Below are 23873 nucleotides of genomic sequence, written 5' to 3'. Positions count from 1 at the left end.
AGAAGAAGAAGAAGAAGAAGAAGAAGAAGAAGAAGAAGAAGAAGAAGAAGAAGAAGAAGAAGTAAAGAAAGAAAGAAAGAAACTCTAAATGTATAGAAGATCATATAAAAGATAAATGAGAATATGTGGTTTATTTCTGCATGAGATAACTCAAAATTGAAAATCCTTAGACTCCCAACATGAGTGCACAAATGCATTCTCTCGAATTCTGAGTTTAGCAAGGTCTTAAAGAGAAACACACAAGGGCACCACTCTCAGGAAACTGTTTAGTGAGGAGAAGCTTACCAGGTAGGAAAGGGAAGTTCTGGGGGACCATGAAGATGAGAAGATGAGGAGATGAAATGTAAAAGACACAGAAAGAGGGCCATTAGCACACAGTTCTTAGAGAAGTCGTTTGATTAAATGGACTCTTACCACAGGACCAAAACAAACTGTCTTCAGAGAACTGAGAGACTTAAAATGCTTTCCAAAGAAAAAAGTCCTGCTCTAAACATGCTAGAAGAAAGAGCAGGTTCCCATGACCTCACCCTGAGACCCACAGAGCCTAGTCAGCCCCAAAGCAGAGAGACGAGCAGAAGGTGGTTGACATCTCCATTTGTGAATGCTCCTAAGCATGTCAACGACTAAATGCACTAACAGTGTCCCCAATATCAGATAGCAAAGGATTAATAGATTTAAGATTGAGCCATGGATATGATCAATTGGTTGGTTTTTTTTGAGACCTGGAACCAGCTGTCAGGCTGGCCTTGAATAGTGAGCAATCCTCCTACTTCACCATCCTGAGCACTGGGGTTGCATATTAATGTTAGATATTTATAATAAACCCAAGACTGCATTTTTTAAAATGTGTGATTTAAAACCAACAAATCACTCCATAGATCTGCCAGGCAAAAGTTACATAAATAAAAAAGTTTCAGCACATGGAAATCACTTTGTACATACAATGAAAGGTAAATAACCAAGCAATGCAGAGAAAACTGGGCACACAGGTACACTACTGCAACTCCAGGAATGTGAGTGTCTTGAAAAAGGGTTGCCCGAAAGTTCAAGGCCAGCCTGGGCTACATACTGGCTTCAGCAGGGTGCTGGAGGGGAAGAAAGGGAATCATGGAGCACCACAGTGATATTGTTCTGCCTCTGACTCTATGCCTCTTCTTTTTCCGGTTTCTCTTTTTCTTTTTCATGTGTTCTCAGCCCCTTTGCAGTCTCCAGCAGCATTTTATTGGCTCCTCCTGTGAGTGACAGGCCAGAGTGTCCCAAGAATCCTTAATGTATTTTGTGTCAGGGGCCTGTGGGTCACTAAGGTTATTAATAAACAGTGCCTCTTGTTCTAATTTTGGTCCCTCCTCTCCACCATGCCTCTCCTGCTGCCCTGCTTTCTCTTTCAGCCCTCCTCTCTGACCCCTTTCCCCTCCTCCCTGACACAAAGCGTTCAGCCTGCATTTTAGCACAACCTCTGGCACTTTTCCCATAATGCATTTTCAACCTTGCTGGTCCTGTTACGTTTTCACGGGAAATTTAATTTTTAAGAAAATGCTTAGTGTCCTAAATCAATTTGATGCAGCCAGTACAGTCCTGTGATGTTACACACAGGGAAGGGAGACCGAAGGGCTACCCAAAATTGGGGCGAAATGCGAACAGAAAAGCAGGAAGGGGTCTTGTCTTTCTCAAGACTTTCTCTTTAGATTAAAGACACCAATCACAAACTCAGCCAGAACTTGAGAGGCTACATGAAATGAATAGATATGAGGTGAGAGATAGAATACAGATTTCTACTTTCATATTTTTACACTTGGTTGGTAATATAGAAATACTAAACTTAGCATCACATGTGTAGCATGGAAACTTGGTGTTAGTTAGGATCACATGGGTAGTCTTAGGTTTGAATATATGTACATCAACTTTACCTTTCACGTAGAGATTTATTGATCTGAACTTATATTCATAGTAAACATTTTTCTTTTTTAAAAGAGCACATTTTATTTATTCATTTTGTGAGCATAGGTTGTATGGAACATTCATGGCACATATTCATGGGAAGGTAAGTGGACAGTTGCAGGAGTCAGTTCTCTCCTTCCACCACATGGGTCCAGGGGATTGAGCTTGCATCATTGGTTCATTAGGTTTGGTGGTTTTACCTGCTGAACCATCATGCAGATCCAAATTGTCCCATTTCTTCTGACTTTATTATACAAATAGAGATTGCTACATTGTGATCACCAATCTCTCCCTTCCTCCCTCCCTCTGTCTCTCTGTCTCTCTCTCTCTCTCTTTCTCTCTCTCTCTCACACACACACACACTCTGCAAGTGCTCTGTGCAAACATACTAATTTTAACTGTTACTTTCTTCTTTAAAAGAAATACATGAATACATAGCTGCCTCTATGAAGAGAAGTCTCGAGTTACATATATCAGTTTCCCCTAACAATGATAAAGCAGTACTTTTTCATATAAAAAACTATGCAAGAAGCCCATGATTCTATATTGAATTATTCATATCTTCCAAATTAACCTATTGTGCTTTTTCTGAGTCAAGAACACATTATGTTTTAAAAACTTGTTTAGAGTACCTTTTGGACATTTTCATTTGGAGTAATGAATTTTTTTTATCATGTGATTAATCTGATTCCAGACTAAGGTGCACATATTGTTAGCTCTCTTCTGGTTTGCTTTGGTTTGCTTTTAATGAAGAAAACACAAGTCTAAAAGGGAGTAATGTAGTTTTTGATTACTAAACTAGTTATAATGAAACATACTAGTTTTTTAACATTGAAAGATTCGTTCCTGGTTTTGATCTCACCAAAATGAAGAGGGAAAAAAGTTGCATGTAAACTTTAATAATTGTTCTGTATGTGTGTGTGTGTGTGTGTGTGTGTGTGTGTGTGTGTGTGTGTGTGTAAGTATGTGCTGGTTTAGCTTACTGTTGTTTCCAGAGTCTTACTATGTAGCTCTGGCTGTTCTAAAACTCATTCTATAGACCAGGCTGGCCTCAAACTCACTGAGATCCATCTGCCTCTGCCTCCCCAGTGCTAGGATTAAGTGTACCACCCAGCCTATGTGGTTTGTTTTTGTTGCTTTGTTTTGTTTTTTTGAAACAAGGTCTCACTGTTGCTCACAGTGTTGCTCCCGCCTCAGCCTCCCCGGTGCTCAGATTACAGGTATGTGCCACTATGTTTAGTTGCTAATTAGGAGATTTTTTTTTCAAAGCAGTGTTCTCTTTATTATCCACAGAGCTGGAGGAGTACCAACTCCAGATGTAGAGGGAAGGTTTTACTGAATATCTACTAAGTATCCCAACAGTGGCCTACAGCCATTCACCAAAGCATGCCCTTTCCTCTGAGGGCTTCCACACAGCACCGCCATGAATAAGTTATTGTCAACTTCTGAATGCAGATGAGAAAAAAAATAGGGCTTCCAGATGTCAAGCAACATCTCCAAGATATATAATTATCAGAGCACAAAGCAGGGATTCCAACCCAGGCTCTGCTTGTCAAAGTACCACTTTCAAATGGTCAGGAATAAATGGGACTTGAATGTTTACAGCCTGGAGGATTGCAATGCCAAGGGCTTAGGATTACATCCTGATATTATTGCAACCAAGGCTTGAGGTCAGGAATGTCTGATCACTTTGACAATATGATCTGAGGCCCTAAAAAGCTTCCCAGGAATCACATGGGAAAGAAATCCCTATGACCCGTAGCAGGGTGAGAGCCCATATACAATAGAACACCCAAAGCAACATGGCGTTTGTAGGCTTCCTGCTTTTTGTTTTATGGATTCAAACAAACAGACAAAACCAAAAAGGTGATTACTTCCAAAGTGTCCCTTTAGATTTGATAGATAAATAAATGTTCCAAATAAATGTTTTTCCACCCTCACATAATGAGCTAGGCTGCAAAGTATAGTCTTACTGCATGGTAGACATTTTTTTTTTTTAATGTCCACTCTGTTTCAGGTGCTTCGAATACCAGCTGGGGGCCCGCTGGTGGTGGGAGAAGGAGAAGGAGGGTATTGAGTATCCAACTACAGTTCTCAGTGCTCTGGGGATATTATTTCTTACAAAACCTGGCAGCCTTTTTGTTCTTCTTCAGCCTTTTTAACACGCAGCCAGATTTCTCCGTCTAGCCAGGCCTGCTGTGGTCACGATTGAACTGGGTTAAATTTATGCCACTGAAAACTCCCATTGAAGTAACTCCTCGACACAGTCAGTGGGAGTTGTGTGTACATACACAGACGATCTTGGCCTGCCAACTGTAATAGCATCTCTGCCCTTGGAGATTAGGGGTATGATATGGGTGAGTGTAATGGATAGTACTGTCTGTGTACAAACTTCAAATGACTTGCTACACCCCTTTCAGAGGGTTGCTGTCACAAGTATTAGCACGTTACACACACAACAACTGTGGATCGTGTTACCTGCGGCCTCTGCTCCCACAGAAAAGCTCCTCCCATATCGTACAGCAGGTGAGTGCATCAGGGGGTACTTATGGAACACACACAAAGGAACAAAGGCTGCTGTCTTTCGTTCTTTGAGCTCCCCTGTACCAATACAGAAATGGGGAAGTACCCAACCTATCAAAATTAGCATGGACAGTTCAAAGAGGACCACCTGTAAAAGATGTCTCTAAAAGACTGAAATGTCTAGCCTCATGAGAACTTGATTAGGGCAGTGAAGCAAGAGGGAAATCATCCAGTCTTGTACTTACTCAGGGACTCCCAGTGTCAGGGCTTCAGTGTTGGAGTTTGTGGAAAGGGAGGACTATGCAGAGACATCCACTCCGTAGAGAATGAGGCTTGAAACAGTTTTCTTCTAAGCATGTATTCTCGGGTGAGTCTTCCTATGACCAAGAAATGTACAAAAGTTTAAGCAAAATGAAGATCTATGAAACACAAGCATGTTTCTTTAGCTCTTTTTTTTTGTATTAAAAATACCCAAATTGTTAAGGTTTTGTTTTGTTTTTTGTTTTTTCTCAGCTCGCTATGCGCACAGCCTCAGCAGAATGTGTTCTTCTCAGAACTGAGACTAGAGTTGCGTGTGGGACATTGTTGGTTTCCTCGGCAGTCTAGAAACACAGTAGAATCACCTTGGACTTGGTTTGGGATAGGGGGGCTGTAGCTCAGAGGTAGCGTACTCACCTAGAATGTATGCGGCCCTGCTCATATTTTTTCGCAGAAAAATTATCACTGTTGAGGTGGTCTTAATGTTCAACACATACTCTTCTCCACTCATCACCAAGATTATATCTTTATTGTTAGTTTTTTTTCCTCTTGTGTATGTGGGGTGGGGGGGAGAAGGGGGCATTTGCACATGTGCCATAACACATGTATGGAAATTTTAAAACAACCCATTGGGAATCTAGTCTCTCCTTTTACCATTTCAGTTTCAGGGAGCAAACTCAGCTCAGCAGGTTTGACAGACAAAACCTTGACCCTACTGAGCTGTCTCTCTGGCCAAAGATTTCGTGGTTTATAACATTGAATATCTGTTATGGTTAGAAAGCACAGGGTTGATTATATTACCTGCTGCTTACGGTGTATTTACCAGAAACCTCAGCATAAGGAAAGCAAATACATTTCTTTATCTTTCAGAAGATAGAGTTATAAACAAGGCATTGCCTTCCTTTTCGGAACCAGTCTCCATCTATCTTATCTTTATAATAAATAATGCATGTACTGTCTCCAGCACTAATGTAAGTGCTTTGCATATGTTAATTCATTGAATCATAATAATAATGTCATAAAGGTCGCATGAGGTACTTCTACTATGTTTCCATTTTACAGATAAGAAACAGGCACAAATAAATTAAGATGCCCACATGCATGTCATATAGGCAAGCCCAGGACTTGATTAGAAGTAAATCTCACTTTGGAGACCATTGTATTAACCACTACTTATGAGCTGACAGAATAAGTATACACTTATTTTTTGCCATAATAACCTGAGAAACTCCAGAATCCCTGATAGGGTCAAAATTTAGGTCAGTAATTGAGTGAAACTAGGGAGGGAAAAAGTTAGTGCTAGTCAGTCTATAAAGCAACAAAAGTTGAGAGTGACAGGTCCTCGAAGCTCCCAAAAATCCAAAGCAAACTGAAATTTAATGGGGATAAACATGAAACACTCTTAAAAGCATTAAGTACATACCCAGGATGATTGACATCTGACTCCAGGATATAGGGCTTCTTCCGCGTGAGGGGCCCTGTTTAAAGCCAGTAACAGGACACTGTCTGTGACAGTCACAGCAGTTCTGAGTATTTTATTTGTTTCAAAAGACCTTTTAAGATACTCTGGCAAAGCAAGCCAACTCAGGGAAGCAGTAATCCTTGTCCTGTGGAGGAATCCAGAAAATGGATCCGGGAAAACAAAAATAGTGGGTTAGGAAGTGTGTCCTTTATCTCTAAGTACTGAACATTTTCTCTTAGGGTAAAAAACGATTGCTCTGGAGAGGACCTTGGCCCTGTGAAGGCTCTATGCCCCAGTGTAGGGGAATGCCAGGGCCAGGAATCGGGAGAGGGTGGGTTGGTGAGCAGGGGGAGGGGAGGAGAGAACAGGGGGATTTTTGGGTTTTATTTTTTATTTTGTTTTTTTCCAGAGGGGAAACTGGGAAAGATGATATCATATGACATGTAAATAAAGAAAATATCAAATAAATAAATAAATAAATAAATAAATAAATAAACAAACAAGTAAAGCGATGCCTCTGAGGAACAGAATCCAACCCACTATGATTTCTGCTCCCATTCACAATCAAAGCCATCAATAAACACGCCTTTCTAAGAATGGTGCCTGTGGGGGTGTAAACCTTCCCTCTATCTAGCAGACTTGGTCCAGGCCTTCATATATGTCTGTTACCTGCTTAGAATCTGCAATTTACAAAATCTACCTTCATGCTGGCTTCAGCAGGAACCAGAAACCATGTTTCCCCCAAGCCTCCTCCCACAGGAAGGTGTCCGCACGTTCTTGAGTGTTACAGAACCTTAAATTCAAACCAAAATATTACTTAAAGGTTATCTGGTTTACAGGTAAAGGAAGGTCAGCATGCCACATAAATATGCAGAATTGTAGGCCCTATCTCTAGTGTCACAAGGAATTCCTGCTCAGTCTTTGATGCGATCCACACATCGCCACACAACAACTCAGTCTTAACCTTATTCTAGGAAGTTGGTCTGGTCCCCAGTGGCCACCCAAGCATTTAGCTGAGAGCTTACTATCATTTCTAAGTTAATTTGGAAGCTAATTGTGAATGTCATAGGCTCTGACCTTGTAAGAAAAAAATGGTAAATTGTTGAGATAAGCCAGGATCAGAAAAATCCAACATGGAAAAAGTTGGGTTTTTGGGAGCACTTGTACGTCGGAGTAGAGTGGTTTCCTCTTAGTTGCCTTCAATGTCACAGGATTATGGGATCAAAATGCCTCAGAGTCCATGTCACAGCTTCAATCTAAGTTCCTTAGTTCAGGATTTATTTTGATGGTTTTAATTGTGTATACGCATGTGTGTCTGTGTGAGGATATGTGTACTTGTGTGTAAGTACCTGCAGAGGTTAAGAGGCATCAGAGGCTACACCTGGAGCTGCAGTTGCAGGCAGTTGTGAGCACATGGGTGACACTTGGGTCAAAAAGTTTAAGATGCAGAGCAAAAAGCTCTCTTATTTGCTAAACTATCTCTCCAGTTTTTCATCTAAGTCCATCTTCAGAGAATTTTAGAGAGCTGGGTAGATGGTTCCGCAGATAAAATTGCTAACCATGCAAGTTTGACTGTCTGAATTTTAGTCCCTGAGTAAAAAGCTGTGTGCATATAACTGTAACTCAAACACTATTGCAGGGAAATGGGAAGCAGAGACAGGAGAATCACCCAGAAGCCATGTAGCCAGTAGTGCATAATGTAGTAACAGAAACAAGAGAGACCCTGATGCAGTGAGGTTGGAAAGTGAGAGCTTATCCCAAAAGTAGTTCCCTCTCCTCTGAATTACACACATTCTCTCTCTCTCTCTCTCTCTCTCTCTCTCTCTCTCTCTCTCTCTCTCACACACACACACACACACACACACACACACACACACACACACACAGTTTGAGACTCACACTCTGTAGCCATGGCTAGCCTAGAACTTGGTGAGTAGACTAGGCAGGCTTTGAAATCACAGAGATCTGCCTGCCTCTGCCTCCCAAATGCTGGGAATTGAAGATATGCACCACCATGCTTGGAACACAAAATAAATGTTTTAAATATCAGCAGAAAAGCTACTGAGTTTTAAAACCACGGGGGAATGGGGGCGGGGAGATCTTTAGAAAGAAGAATGCAGCCTCTTCCTGTGGTTCTTTGCAGTTTCTCAGTCTACCCGCGGTATTTAGTGTGGTCTGGTTTACAACTCCTGCATGTGGGCACTGTGACCACAGGGGAAGCCTCCTGTCTCCTCAGCCCCACTACAGTTGGCAGGCCTGCTCTTCTGGGATGGATACCTCCCATTCTTCATGCTTCCTCACCTCTGTGCACATTTCAATGAGCAAGGTCAAGCCACTAGCCTCAGGATTGCATTAAGAAAAGGTAAATACCTTCAAACAATTTTAAAATGACCAAAGCTCTGAAAAATGAGTACAGTCCTTTCTCTGAAGGGGGAGGAGCCTACGTCTCAATGTCGTACAGTTTAACCACTTCAGAGTTTAGACCAACTGTTCTAGATGGTACTATTTTGGCCAAGGTGTCTGTATTTGCCAGGCACTGTGGTGTGCACCATTAGACTTAGCACTTGAAAGGTAGAAGCAGACCTAGCTCTGGGAGTTCAAGACTTCTTGGTATACAGAGCCAGTGCCACGTGAGATGAGACCTTGTCTCAGATAAATAAATAAATAAATAATAATAAATAAAATCTTCGTATTTGCCAACTATTTTTAAAAACACTCATGTTGGTACAGTGTGCATGGTGATAACCTCTCTATCTCCCCTAGGTTACTGGTTAACCTGTAATGTATTCAGAAGCAAAGTTAAATCATGGTGTTGTAGTAATTAAGCAGAAGATGTCAGGGAAATGTTACTTCCTAATTTGTTTTGCAAAAATCATTTTTGAGGAGCATTCACCTGAATAACTGCATCCTGATGTAACAGTTACAGTTGGACTTTACCTGTGTGTTCACTGCAGGGGGACCTCTGTGTCAACTCCTTTACCTGGAACCCAATGTTCTGTGTCCTACTTGCTTGGACACTTGCTTGCAGTTGACACCAGGGCTTTTTCTATCAGCTTTTCTCTGGCTTGAACCCACAGGTCAAGAGGGAAGTCAGTGTTAGGCTGAAATTCCTTGCCATTTACAATCTCCTGCTTGTGGACCAGAGCCAAAGGGCCCTGGGCTACAAAGTGTAAACAGATCACTGTGGCCTCCTAATCTGGGTAATTGCTCCCAAATGCAGTTGCCCCTTTCCTTACATGCTTTTTAAGGAATCTGGAATTTGGCCTCAATTGGCAGAGGAACAGTTTGGAGTGTTAATTCAACCTTTTCATCAGCACTACAATCCCTGGAAACAGCTGGATGAAGATGCAGGTGGCTGGTCGGAGCCTCCTTGTAGACTCCACCTTTCTCACAGTGTCCCCCCCCCCCCCAAGTCCCAGCAGGTGGAAGTGTGAGTTCAAGCTACTCAAACAGCTTTTGCCTAAGCTTCGCAGACTGAATGACACCTGCAAGACAACAGGTAGGTTTCAAAGTAAACCCAAACTCCAGCCCAGCAAAATAAACGGTTAGCGGTGTGTACCATCATGACTTGGGCTTTAGCCAGTGGTTCTGTAAGGTCATTTTCCGGTTACAATTGTGCCACTCTAGCTGTGTAAGGAAGACGATGTGGGAAAAGACTAGGAAGGACTCGTTAGTGATTTGGGTTGTCCAGTGGAGGGCTGACTCCATAACCTCTGAGCCCTGTTTCCACATCTGCAGATGTAATTACATACACCCTGCAAATTCAGTGTGACATTAAATGAGATAAAAGACACGGGCCATAAAGATATAAGGGCACTTCATATGTTACTATAAGAGAGAAAGCATTTTGTAAACCACATTTGCTAGGCCAGCTAAAACTGCAACCTATACAGCACAAGGGATGAAATTTCTTTATACTGGGAAAAATCATTAGCCTAAACTTCAGCAGGAAAAAGGGAGACTGGGGCGGGGGTTGGGGGAGGGAGTACAGCTTTCTTTGTGACAAAAGGCAGTGATAAAATCTGAGTGCTTTTAATTTGTTTGTTTGCTTGCTTGCTTGCTTGTTTTTTTCCCCCCTCTTAGGCCTTCCTTCCTGCTTCTTCAAAACTTCCCTGATCACATTTTCATCTGATTATCACCAGAGTGTGTAGTCAAAATTCTGTTAAATATTGTTCAGACAGTCTGCCCATTCTCTCCTTCCAAGTCAATCTCTTGCTGTGACCTTTTTAAACCTTTTTCTTTAAACACCATTCCATTTTCCAATCTTCTTTCTTTCTCTTTCTCTCCCCTCCTCCCTCCCTCTCACCCCCTCCCTCCCCCCCCCCAACTTTTCTCCCTCAAATCATGTATCTCACTAATCCAGCTTGCCAGGTAGAAGATCAAAGGTCATGGGAGGTTTGGGAAGCAAAGTGCTTCTGACCTGAGGGATCAGAAGATGAGATGGGACACCGTCCCCTCTCTAAGGTTTCCTGCCATCCCCCAAATTCTCCTCAGTACTCCCTACTACCTTTGATTGTCCAGAAATGGGAAGTTAATTCTCTCGTGCGTAGTCCATGGCAGTTTGGTTTGCAAACACCACAATTACATTTTATTTTGACGAGTCATCTAGCATTGGACATAAGCACTGAGAGACAAAATGAGACATTGTTGAATTAGGTCATTTTTATAACCAATGTTATCTTGAGTGGCTCGTATAGCATCCCTGTGCTATAGCACCTTCACCTGAGGGGTGGAAACAGTAATGCCTGCCTGGTACTGTGGTGAGAAACCGAGTTACCTTAGTGCACAGCTTAGCACAGGGCCTTTGCTTATTAAGTACCCTGCAGATTAATCCGATAATTTTTCATCCATGTTCCCCTTACTAAAAAAATGTCCTGCGAACTGGAGGTTTCGCCCTATAGCAGAACGATCCCCCAAGCATGTGCAATGTTTTGGGTTCAGGCAAAAAATGACAGGCATATTTAGCTACCCAAAGACTACAACTTCCTCTCTGGGTGTTCCTCTTCGGCTGTTCCCACATCTGTCACTGAAAGTTTCTTCATATATACCGTTCTTCTCAACATCTCCCAGGGAATGTCAAGGAAGACAAAATAAAACAAAGACCTTCCCAAAACACCTTCCAGTTCTGGCTAGCCTAACCTATCTTGTAGACATCATTAGCGAAAGCAGCCTTAAAGTTTCTTCAAGAACCCAGACAACAACCACAGCTTACCCCCAAAGTACTGAGTGGAGGGGAGGATCAGAAAAGCCCCTTGAATTTTAATGGCCCTCTTTTTCCACTTTCAAATGCCTAAACAGTAACAATTTGTGGTTCCACATGGGTCTTCAGTTAGCCTGAAGCCTACTGTGAGTTTTTTCATTTGAATGAACTCACATTTCATGTAACTAATCTTTATGTTTAGAGCATGGTTGCTATCTTTACCTCTGTTGACTAAAAACATATAATATCTTAAGTGAAATATGAGAGGTGCTTTATGTTCACAAGCTACATCCCCTTGTCTCAATAGTAAATATAACACCAGTTTTACTATTCGGAAAACACAGTGTAAAGCATATGTTTCAATGAGTCACTACTGCTGAAGAACACCTCCTTTTATTTACAATTGCATTTATTTGCCTTGGCGTTCCAAGTCACCTAGAGGGTAATTTGCAGTTTGTCTAATTCTCTCACCCTTTGAAGTTCTTCAGCACATCAATGCTCATCCCAGGTTCCGTTAAGCGGCGCGTTCCAAATCAAATGTGTATGAGTTATTCCTTCTTTGTTTTTCACATCTTCTCCCCCTAGACTTTAAGCTGGCAAATTTCTTCCAATCATATGCTAGATGATTTGGAATGTTGAAAGGTAAATCCTTTACATCCAAATGATTGGTTCACAGTTCCTAGCTGGTGAGCTTCTGCACAGAGACAGCATGCTGACCATTACATAAAGAGGACTTCTTGTGTACTGATGAGCCAGAAGCAAGCTGGGAGAAATCTCCACCTCTTCTGTCTATACAGAGGAGACGCCAACTTCCAACTTTTGTTGTATCATAAGATAAACTAATCTTAAATCACATGTATGAAGCTCTAGGACATCAAAGAGCCCTGAAAAGATGATTTCCCTAAAGCTACAAGTTTGATTCTTGAAGTTAAATGGAAACTTTGCTGCTAAATTACACCAAAGATCTATTTCTTTCTTTCACCAAAGTTATTCTGGGATAATTCTTTTCTTAAGAAATGTGCACTATGTAAAGATCTTATCCCCTCAAATACTACTGGTACCTTCTCAGAAACTGTCTCTATTTCATACTATTTAAAAAATTAAAAACCGAAAACACAAAAGTCACAGGCTCTTTCTTCCTCTGATCTATAGTCCCAAACTACTGTTCATAAAAATAAACTTTACAATGTCTTTGAGGATCCCAAAGAACTCTAGTCAAGATTTTTTTTGGCTCAAAAAGAAAGCGGTTTTGATATTCAAAAATTTGGCCTCTCTTAGTCAATCCCCAGAAGGGGAAAAAAATCAGCTAATCTTAGTAAGATGGTAAATTGAAGAGATTTGGTCTTCTAGCATGATCCTCGGTCATATTTTAAAATACGATCAAAACAGTAAAGACTGGGAAAAGACATTGAAAGCTCAAAAATAACTCATAAAAGTTGACTCTCTCTTTAAGGAGCTTTTCTGTGTCCAAATTGGAGGCCGACTAGAATCCTGGTGAAAAATAGCTGCAGCCTTTCTTCTGGAATTTTCTTCTGACTGGCAATCAAAAATGTGCACAGAGCATTCTGATCTACCAGGTCATTGAATGCAGGATTGAAAATCAAGGGTTTTGCTAGCTAAGTACTCCAGGTGTGATTCTGGAGAACAAACCAGCTAAGAGAGGACATAGCTAACAGGAACAGGGAAAAGACCCATGCAACACACAAGTCTACATGCACGACCCCACAGGCACACGGTGGTATGAACAAAACCAACTGGGATCTCTTCTAGGGCCTTGATAACTCAGGCATATTGTGAGCTCTGGAAAGAATTTTAATCTACATGGTTTGAAAATAGAGGCTTTTTAAATATGCTGCATACAATGTGTGATGGTCATCGCTAAGACGCTGCTCCATTATCCTTTTCCATTTGGAATGAATGAGGCTAATTAATTTCAGGCCATACTTGATGAGGTCAGCACCATCCGAGGGGTGCGTGCTAGACATTGCTAATCTCTTTCAGCTGAGAGTGATGAATTAAAGATGAAGCATGCCTTTGCAGGCCTAATTTAGAATGTATATCAAAAAAAAACCTACAGCAAATAATACTATCCCCACTACAAAGGAAAACTTGTTCTCTCAGGCTCCCGGACTTGTGTTGATTTTAAAGACATTTTTGGTCCCCTTTGGACTTCCAGCTGTGGATGGGTGAAGCATCTCAAGGAAATCAAGCCATCTCTCTCACACACAGCCATGGGGACAAAAGGTGGGATTAAAGGGAAGAAAGAAAGAAAAGAAAAACAAAATACAACAATCAGGTTTTGATCCCTTGTGTATTAAAATTCCATGTACATATTAGTCACCAGCCCTCCCCACCCCCTCCTTTTTTTTTTTTTTTTTTTAGAACTATTAAATTAGGAATACCTGTATCAAATCCTGGCCACCCAGCTCTGTTAAGTAATGCCCTAAATGAGGCTGTCTTTTTTTTTTTTTTTTAAAGCAGATATCCTAATGAGGCTTATTAGGTTTTTCCATGTCTCAGTTTTGAAAGCCAATAGAGATTGACCAGGTAGATAATGTGATACCTTTTATTAAGCCAAGAAAGAAATTGTAATACAGATGCCTTCAGGCCAACATGTACTTATGAAAGTTAATGCTAAGCCAACTTCCGAGTTGTGAAAAGGGAGGTACTCCCTTTTAAACGCTGAAGAGGAGAAAGAATTAGTCATGATTTCTCAAAGGTGACTATTACAAATCCCTAAGGGGAGTAAGGAAAGAATTTTAACCCAGAGATTGGCAAGCAAAAAAAAAAAAAAAAAGGTGTCTGGATATATCGTGAATGAGAATCACTGACAGATTACTCGAATGCTTTGGGATTTCTAACTGGTGGTCAGGCCAGCTCCTGACTTTAGATCCCAGTAACTCTCATTAGAACAAGACGCTTCAAATTATGTCTAATCTACAGGCGGAATCAATCTTTCATCCCTTTAATTGCTTCTGAAAATATTTATATTTCTTAATAATGCACATTTTGTCTTGTAACTTCTGATTAAACCCAGACGGGTTTTCCCAAAGCAAGCAATGACCAAGCAAAGACAACGTGGGACCTGGGAAAGGGAAGATTTAAAAGGTATACTTTTCTTGCTGGGGAACTATCAGAGGAGAGTTGCAACAAATACGGAGTGGATGGAGTATTGTGAGATTTAATAGAAATTAGAGATTATTTTTACTTCCTTATTTGCTTTTGCACACAAGGGCCTCTGGTAGGCCAGGTTGGCTAGGAGCTTGCTATATAGCTGAGGATGTGACCTTCAACTGTTGATCTCTCCATCTCCCCCTGGAGAGGACAGGGATTGCAGGGATGTACTGCCACACCTCGACAAAGCATTCTTTCTGTAGAACTTCTTACCAAAGCTTCAGCTATCTAGCTGGTCAGCTTTGTAAGTGTTACAAGAAATGATTGTGACAGAGACTTAGAAAATTTTTCTCTCATTACAATTAGTAACAACTTACATAAAGTATCTCATCATACACACACACACACATTATAATGCAGAAATAGTCAGGGGTACTGGTTGAACAGGAAGCATAGTGGGAAATGACATTTTCAGAGACGTATTGATTCATGGTTTGGGGAGCAAGAGAAGATGGGTTCATGTCATTGTTGTAACCAATTAGCTGAGTAAATTCCCCCATGCCTCTCCAGACCTGGAGTCTTCTTAATTCTGTCTGGAAAATAAAGCAGCCAAAAGTTTTCCTCAACCATTTAAAATGATGTGGTGTTTTCTAAACAACCTTCCCTGCTTGGGTATTGGTTAGCCTACTCTAGCACCGAGTTCAAACAAACAAAATTCGAAATACAACGTTAACATATTAAATCTGGTGCATTCAGGAGGCCCAGGGCAGAGGATCATGAATTAGAGGTTATTCTGAACCTGAGACCTTGTCTGAAAATAATGACAAACTGAAAGGGAGAGGGAAGGGAAGGAGGGAGGGAAGGAGGGAGGGAGGGAAGGGAGGAAAGAAAGAAGGACACATTTATTTCCTAAACTATATAGTATAACTCTCTACTGAGGATTTTTATTGAATTAAGGATCATGAAGAATTTGGAGCTGATTCCAAATAAGCAGAGGCTGTGTGTAAATTGCAGACAAACACCATGCTGTTTTGGGGAAGACACCTGAGCATGCATGGATTTTAGTCCATCCTCACAAGCTATGGAGGAATGACTGACTATTCCATGCTCTTTAGAGGCAAGATGGAGAGAGGGATGGATGGATAGATAGATGGATAGATAGATAGATAGATAGATAGATAGATAGATAGATAGATAGATAGATAGATGGATGGATGGATGGATGGATGGATGGATAGATAGATAGATAGATAGATAGATAGATAGATAGATAGATAGATAGATAATACAAGCAAGACTTATTATAGGGTTGAACATTTTTACTGACAGTGTCCAGGATGGAGAAGCTGCCCATCTGGCCTAGCCCTCACGTCAGACATGGTTCCTGCTTCTTGGTTCCTCTCCTCACTCTCAGGAATGAGAAAAGTGCATCAAAACATCATAGTCTAGTACATTTGATCTAATCATCCCAATTTTGAGAGAAGGATAATAAAGGTCAATGTGATGGATAGAGGTCATATACTGAGTAACTGGCAAATCCGGACTGTATCAGCCAGGACTCAGGGCTGGGCAGTGAAGCTCAGGGGTAAATTCCTTTCTCTGCAAGTGTGAAGCCCTAGGGTTTGATTCTGAACACTGTGATGAAGTACATAAATAAATAGTAAGTAAAGACAAAGAAGCCAGCCCATGAAGTATTCTGCACTGCCTCAGAATCTGAGACATTTGCAAATTTGGATAAGAATGGAGATGTCTTGGTCCCACTCAGTGTAATTCAAGTCTTCTTGCAATTAAAAACCAGGACCTATGCTGGGCGGTGGTGGCGCACGCCTTTAATCCCAGCACTTGGGAGGCAGAGGCAGGCGGATTTCTGAGTTCGAGGCCAGCCTGGTCTACAGAGTGAGTTCCAGGACAGCCAGGGCTATACAGAGAAACCCTGTCTCGAAAAAAAAAAAAACCAAAAAAAAAAAAAAAAAACAGGACCTAGGATAGACTACTGTAAGGACCTTTGTACTGTCCCCAGTTTCCCTGCAATGTGAGTTTCAGATAAGTTCTAAAATCCAGAAGCCTCATTTTGTTCTCTTGGGTTATTGAAATAATACCAGTATCTATACAAGAGGAAAGTTGTGCTGAAATAAAACAACATGTTAGTGTTCATGTATTAGTGACGTATGTATTAGATGTTAGCTGCAATTAGCATTGTCACCATCTTTTAATCTCTATTTATATAATGACTCAGAGTGGGGAAAAATCCTCCATGAAAACTAAAAGACACAGTGGCATAGTTTCCAATTCTATATTTCCACTGACCCCCACCCCTGACTTTAAATAACCCAACCTCATTCTACTCATCATCAAAATGGAAACTTTAAAAAACTGCTTGACTGAAATTTTGGTAGAAATGAAATGAACCCTGCAAGGGAAAGCACTCTGCAAATAGGAAGGGCTTTACAGAATACAGCCATGGGAAGTTTTATTAAAACACAATGAGCCCGAGGCTGGAAAGACTAGATGCTCAGAATTAATAAATAGTAAAAGGAGATAATAACTTTGTCTTGTTTCTCAAATAAATCACCTTAAGATTGAGATCTGGAGGCTGGGTGTGGTGGTGCAGGTCTTTAATCCTAGCAGCAGCTAGACAGAGGCAGGAGAGTCTCTGAGTTTCAGGCCAGCCAGGACTATGCAGTGACATAGTGACAGAGTGAGATTCTGTTTAAGAAGAGAGGTGATACGAATGTCGGGGTGGGGACTGAGTTTAGCTCAATCAAAGACTACTTGTGCAATCCAATAGAAGTCTCAATATATCCCCCAAACAAGCTACATGCAACATCATTAAGCCATTAAAAACCTCTGCAGGGCTATCTCTCACCGTTATCCATTTAATCTTGTTCTTCTGTTATCTACCTAAACTCAAAATTCCCATAATTTCATTATAGGAGATCATTAGATAACTATGCAGTCACAGGGTTTACGATGTCAAATCCACTCTTGTGTTTCTTTTCCATTAAGGGGGCAGGGGAATCTAAAAAGTAAAAGAGAACACATTTGCCGAAATATTAAATGATCATTTCCAAGAAGCCTTCATACTCATTAAAATGCTGTCAAACTTTGCAATCTGACCAGATGTCCGTTTGTGTGTGAACTTTAAAAATATATTCATTATTGAGCTGTAATTCAGCATAAGCCAAGGAAGAAGCACCTAGGGCTGCGGGGGGGAGGGGGGTTGTTTTGTGAGTGGGATTATTAAGGAGTTGGGGCTTAAAGGTATACGTCTATTTTAAAAAGAAAATTTCTGATTGCAGATAACTTCTCAATTTGATTTAGTGTCGAACGGTAGTGATGGGGTTGATAAGTGAGCATTCATCGGTAATTCATCTTGGGCTTGCGGAAAGTTACAGCCAAGCAGTGCTTTCCCAACAGTGACAAGCCCTATTAATCTTCCTCAGACACATTTCAATAGGTGTTCCCATCTGTGGCCGACATCTAAACGTTCTGGCATCGCTGGCAACTCGAAGACACCTTCATTTCAAGTTACACTAGTGAAAATGTGATACTAGATTGCACTCTTTTTAAACCTAATTCTCTCTCTCTCTCTCTCTCTCTCTCTCTCTCTCTCTCTCTCCCTCTTTCTCTCTCCAATTAGCCTTTCTTGCCTGAATTTCCTGCTCATGTGCAACATCATTTCTCAGGGAGAACTCCCCAAGATTTTGTTTTGCTTAGGGATACACAGTCTCCCCACAAGGTTAGCAACGAACAACTTTATTTATTTATTTATTTATTTACAAATTAAAATTGCATAGACTCAGTTCTGACAGCCATTGATTGGACTCTGATTGTGTCTGTCCTTAGACAGTGGAAGCTACACAAATAAAGAGTGGCTGTGCATTGAGAGGGTGAGAGAAAGGGGGAAGGCTATACAATCTATTTGTATTCAGATTTCAAATGCAATTTATTATTCTGAACTATGATGCTAAATTTCCTGGGGGTGGGAGAGTCTGGACTAAGGAGAGAGCATTGGGAAAAAGGGAAAGGGATAGGAGCAGTCATGTTTTCCCCAAATGGTCAGTCCTTAGATTGCAATCCCTCTCCTATCTATCTGAGTCTGCTGAAAGCGCACTCTTCAAACTAGGAAATAAAAACAATCACTTTAGGGCACACCATTTTACTTAAATCACTTTTTCTCTTCAGGCAGCATCTTGTAGCTACCTGTGAGTTTAGTGTGTGTGAAGGGTGGAGGGTTGCTTGATTTGGGGTGGTATCTAAGTCTTTTCTAGAACCACTTTCTGCTTCATTATAGATTTGGTCTCACAGAGAAAGTGAATTTAAGTGACATTTTTTTTCTTGTGTACTTTAGAAATCCTTCCAAAATGAAAAGTCTGTATATTCTCATTTTTGTAAAGCTAAGATACATCTGCATAATGGGAGGGTTCTTTTTTTCAGCAGCATTGAAGAATGTGGTCATATGAAATAGGGAGCCTGTCTGTGTACATGCACAAACATGCATGACTGCCTGTGTTGCTTGTGTGTATGCATGTGAAAACTATGAATTCTCAAAAGTGTCTCCCTCCCTCAAACAAAATCTTTTTTGCAATGAGCATTTAAGGTTGTTAGAGATCTCAATAACCTCATTGTAGGTGGTTAGCTTAAATGTGTCGTACTAATAACTTGTCCAAGAGAAATTAAATCCTTATATGTCAAAAGCACTCTGCAGTGGATTATCTACAAGACAAGTGCTTATCGAATAAATGTTGGGACCAATTTCATTTTAATGTGAGTGACTGTATGTTTCAGAGATAAAAAGACTCAAACCTATAACTGTTGCAACAGTACACACAACTTGTCTATTTCTATTACTGTCTCTCATCTTAAAATATAGAAACTCTCTCTCTCTCTCTCTCTCTCTCTCTCTCTCTCTCTCTCTTTCTCTCTGTGTGTGTGTGTGTCTCTCTCTCTCTCTCTCTAGTTCTGAAGAGCAAGCGGAGAGATAGAAAACGGCTGGCATTCAGCCTAAAGAGAAATCATTGAAACAAATTAATCCTATGCCGTTTAAATTGACATGGTAATCCATCATCAGAGAAGGCAAACCCTGAAAGCAATCTCGAATCTGCCCTGCTCTTTCACTGGCCCTGGAGGCACAAAGACAGATAGTAAAGGGCGGGGGGCATAGTCATAAAAGTTAGAAATGCCTGGAAAGAAATAAAATTGGTTCTATCAGCTCTTACTGTCCTGCCTCTTCGAACCTCCTTTGGAAACTTTCAACAGTTCTTTTCTCAAGTTTGCAGCTAAGTGAGGGGTCCCTGTTTCCTCCTAGAGGCTGTCCATTCCTGAATCGCACTGGGCATTGCCTGCTGCCTTTGAAAAGCTCAGGAACTGAGAGGACTGGAAGTTATCCAGCTAGTTACACAGAAATTCTTCCCAAATGTTGGGGGCCACTTTTGGAGGTAGGTGGGGAATAGGTTTTGTTTTGTTTGTTGTTGTTGGGTCCTGAGTGGTAAAGTATGGAAGAGAACCTTTCCTTTGGTAGTTCTTCCATTATTATTTCACATTTTGCACTTGATGAACAAGACAATAATAGTAATTTCTTAAAAGAAAAGCTTTCTGACATCGCTAAAAAAGTGAAGTGCACCAACCTGTCCTGCCAATTTTCACTTTTTTTTTTTTCCTAAATTTTGGAGATATGGTTTCCAAAGCTCCCTTCACATCAGAAAAGCCTACGATGGCATATTGTTACAATTTGATTTTCAAGGCAGAAATTTCATAACTCAGAACTGTACCATATTGGTAAGTAGATGAGATAAAACAAAACCTTATTAAGAATTCAATTGTGGGGAAGAATTGTGGGAGGAGGTTATTGGAAGGGGGACAGTAAGGGAATGTAAAGTGAATAAGTAAAAAATATTAATTAAAATTTAAAAATTCAATTGTAAAAACAGTGTGCATATAATTTCAAGAGATTGAATTCTAAGGGTTCCTGTTTATTTGTTTGGTTGGTTGGTTTTGGGAGGGTTTCTTTTTAGCTACCATAAGTAGCACTACTTTTTTTATTTTGTTTGAAGGGAAGAGGCTATAAAAAACTCATTACTGACTGGACATACAAGTCTGAATAAAAATATTACTTAATATTTTTATTTAATTATTTAATATAATTTATATAAACAATATAATTTATATGATTATATACATAAGTATATTGTTAATTTAATTATTAATAAAATGAAGCATTAATTAAAATAAATAATATAATTTATATAGTTTTTTAATATAAATGATACTTACTAATGTTTTCACTTCTATAAGCAAGACCATTGGAAACATTTTTAATTTCAGACATTTACTTTGTTAACAAATAAGACAGTAACTGAAGATAAAAGGCATCAGAAGCAGTAGGGCAGAAGTACATAAACCCAAGCCATGTCTGAGATATGCCCTATTTTAATGTATCTAGGATAGAGTTGCTTCAATTTTATTAGGAAAACTTTTTTGTGCTACTGAACCTCAAAGCAAACATCATATCTCTTGTTCATAATTAGAAACTTTATTTACTGCCCTTTAAAGGGGTTCAATAATTCTGATCATTAAAGTATATAAGAATAAAAGACATTTACAGAGTAAGTGGGGATAGTCCACGGCTTTCCTATTATACATTCATCAACACCACATCATATCAATTTTAAGACTTGTTTAGAAAGAAGTAGGGGCTAGAGAGATGGCTCAGTTGTTAAGAACACTTGTCACTTTTGCAGAGGATCAGAGTTTGATTCCCAGCACCCAAGTTGGGTTGTTCACAACTTCCTATAACTCTGGTTCCAGGGTACTGGATCTCCTCTTATAGCCTCTGCAGGCACTTACACACACATGCCCAAAAATGCATACATATATAAGTATAAATATAAATATGCAGATTAGGGTGTCTTTTTTGTGGATCAAACCCTGCGGATGAAACATTAGTTCTTCAGTAACTGAAGAACGCTGAACTGTACATTCTTTGAAAGATCAGACATCTATTATTTGACTTCAACTTATATAAGAAATATAGATTTTTGCAAGATAATACATGATATTGAAGGCCATTAAGTTAACCAAAATCACTTGTGGGGGAAAAAAATCAATGGGTAAATAAGCTAAGTATTTATCTTCGGAAAGGACTATCAAAACCAAACAAACAAACAAACAACTTTAAAAATCCCCCAGTGGTGAAATTTCAGGGCATTACATCCTTTTGAGTGTTTCAAAATGTGACCAACAACAAGAAACTGTGCAACAGAATACTGCAGCATCCCTGAGACTAAATAAGTTAATACATAATAGACAAAGATATAGGCTACCTTAATTTTTTAACTGCTTGTCTTTGACATTTGACATATGAGGTGATGTGGTCCTGTCAAGAAATACCCCGTGTGACATCTGTCACTGAAATCAATATTTCTTTCCTTTAATGGTTTCAGTTTTACTTTGAATGCTTAAAGGGCAATATTTCAATCAATTTACCATAGCCATATATTTAGGAATCTCTTAAATAAAATTAACCAATGTATAACAAATTCTAATAGATGGGTAGGGAATTACTGTTACCTACCTTGTACTCCAAATGACAAGACTAATGCAGTTTGTTTTCAAACAATACAGTTTGCAAGCCCTCAAGATAATACTTTCCATAACCAAGAAACTAAATGTGATTTTTTTTTAAAAAAAATGCCTTTTACATTCTGTACAGGATTTATTTATTTTTAACATGCACCTACTCATTTTCAAGGAAGAGGCCTTTGAAGAGGACAAATGAAGCTGATAATGTAAGTACCTGAATGTTCTCTAGATTAATACATAATATTCTTCTACTATGGCAACTTACCAAATTCTGGCTATCAATTTATTCTCAAGTTATATCTTTATACTGAAAGTGTGGTGGATAAATGTCCTAAAAACAAACAAACAAACAAAAAACAGTGAATCCACACATTCCATTTTTCCTTCTAATGTTGAATTTGAGTGTGTAGTAAAAGGAATTTAAATCAAATGAATCCTCGTTTGTTGTGCTGCTGGTATTTGCCCGAAGTTCACTCATGCAGCTAATTAACAATATTAATTTTTCTGAATATTTTTCTTTCTAACACCTTCATGTAGCACTTGATACCATCAATTAGTATTTTTTGCATAATAAAAATTAACTCTTGTTTTAAAGATTTCATTACAGGCTCTTGAAAATGAAAACATACAGCATCCCACCATTGTTCTTGACTTTGTCCAGGTCTAAACAAGAACTGCTGATCACATGATCTCCAATGACTTTGGAACTTTCTCAGCAGGATTTAACTTGCAATGTAATGTTGAGATTAAAATTCTAACTAGCTCATACCAGGCTTGGTAAAATGGTCAGTGCCATAGTCTATAGTCCAGTATTTAAGTCATCAATAAGCTGGAAAGTACACACACACACACACACAGCACAGCACAGCACAGCACAGCACCCACAATGTGTGTTCAAGCACACATTACATAGCCTTGAATTTTAAAATAAATAAATCAGGCAAAAGATGTTCACTGTTTGCTTAAATACCCTGCCAGAGCTACCAACTGGAATTCTGAAGCTTGCACTTTGAAGGGCCTTTCTGTGATTTTACAAGCCATAATAATGTTTCCCTTACTGGGCTGCTTCTGCTTGTCTTCCAGCACTGGTGACTCCAAATAGCCCTTTAAGAAGTCTTGTTGCCCTGCCTTCTGCCAGCCTCCAGGACGGTGCACATGAGTGACAGCCTCTATCTAGTGTTTGAATCTATGAACCTTTAATCCATCAACATGCTTCTAAAACTGAGAGAGTACCTCTACCATGTACTTACACCCTTCCTGCACAAACCCTGTCATCTTGGGACCCACAGAAATGCCACCACATTTGAAGCCAGCTGAATATATTTTCCTAATCTCATGCAGACTTTATGGCTATAATTTGGCTACTGACACAATTTTAAATTAGCTTTTGCTTCAATGAAAGAAGGCAAACCATGTCTTGGGATTTGTTTTCTTTTTTAAAATCTCTCACACAATAATCATATATACATATGTGTTATTATAATAATATAAAATTGTAAAATGTTGTTAAAGCAATTTGGGTGATCAGTTAAACAGGGGAGGGGGAATTTACTCCATCTTATTTTCTTATTCCCCTAAGTCCAGCTTCCTGAAGTTTGCCTTGATAGATGAGACTGTTGTCTTTGAATAGAAACCCCTGCTTGCTGGGCGTTGGAGTGAAGATGGGGTGGGGCATAAGTGAAGGGCAAAGTGCTCTAAAACTCTTACAGCTAAAGTGCATTTGTTCTCACTTCCTTTCTCTCTTTCCCTCCCTGGCTTCCATTCCTCCTTTCCTCCTCCTCCTCCTCCTCCTCCTCC

The 23873-nt window shown here is 39.8% G+C and overlaps 2 long non-coding RNA genes across 12 annotated transcripts in view; one reads left to right on the top strand and one right to left on the bottom strand.

Moving 5' to 3' along the window:
• The window catches only part of LOC116102385, a 181734-nt gene that overhangs the window by 150398 nt on the left and 7463 nt on the right, over positions 1 to 23873 (bottom strand). For 9 of the 11 annotated variants that reach the window (XR_004123131.1, XR_004123134.1, XR_004123125.1 and 6 more), the window contains exons 3-6: positions 17362 to 22407; positions 6882 to 6974; positions 6143 to 6326; positions 4707 to 4838 (exon numbers count right to left, since the gene is read on the bottom strand). This is a non-coding gene — a long non-coding RNA (uncharacterized LOC116102385). The remainder of the gene's footprint in view (positions 1 to 4706; positions 4839 to 6142; positions 6327 to 6881; positions 6975 to 17361; positions 22408 to 23873) is intronic. The other 2 variants (XR_004123126.1, XR_004123127.1) reach the window with 2 other exon arrangements.
• LOC116102386 lies at positions 19824 to 23753 on the top strand. Its single transcript, XR_004123136.1, has 3 exons — positions 19824 to 19933; positions 22207 to 22282; positions 23160 to 23753. It is a non-coding gene; the product is annotated as an uncharacterized LOC116102386 (long non-coding RNA).

The sequence above is a fragment of the Mastomys coucha genome, unplaced genomic scaffold, assembly GCF_008632895.1.
Source record: "Mastomys coucha isolate ucsf_1 unplaced genomic scaffold, UCSF_Mcou_1 pScaffold21, whole genome shotgun sequence".
Taxonomy (NCBI): domain Eukaryota; kingdom Metazoa; phylum Chordata; class Mammalia; order Rodentia; family Muridae; genus Mastomys; species Mastomys coucha.
Note: the sequence above shows the minus strand (reverse complement) of the source record. Positions and strands in the feature narration are given on the sequence as shown.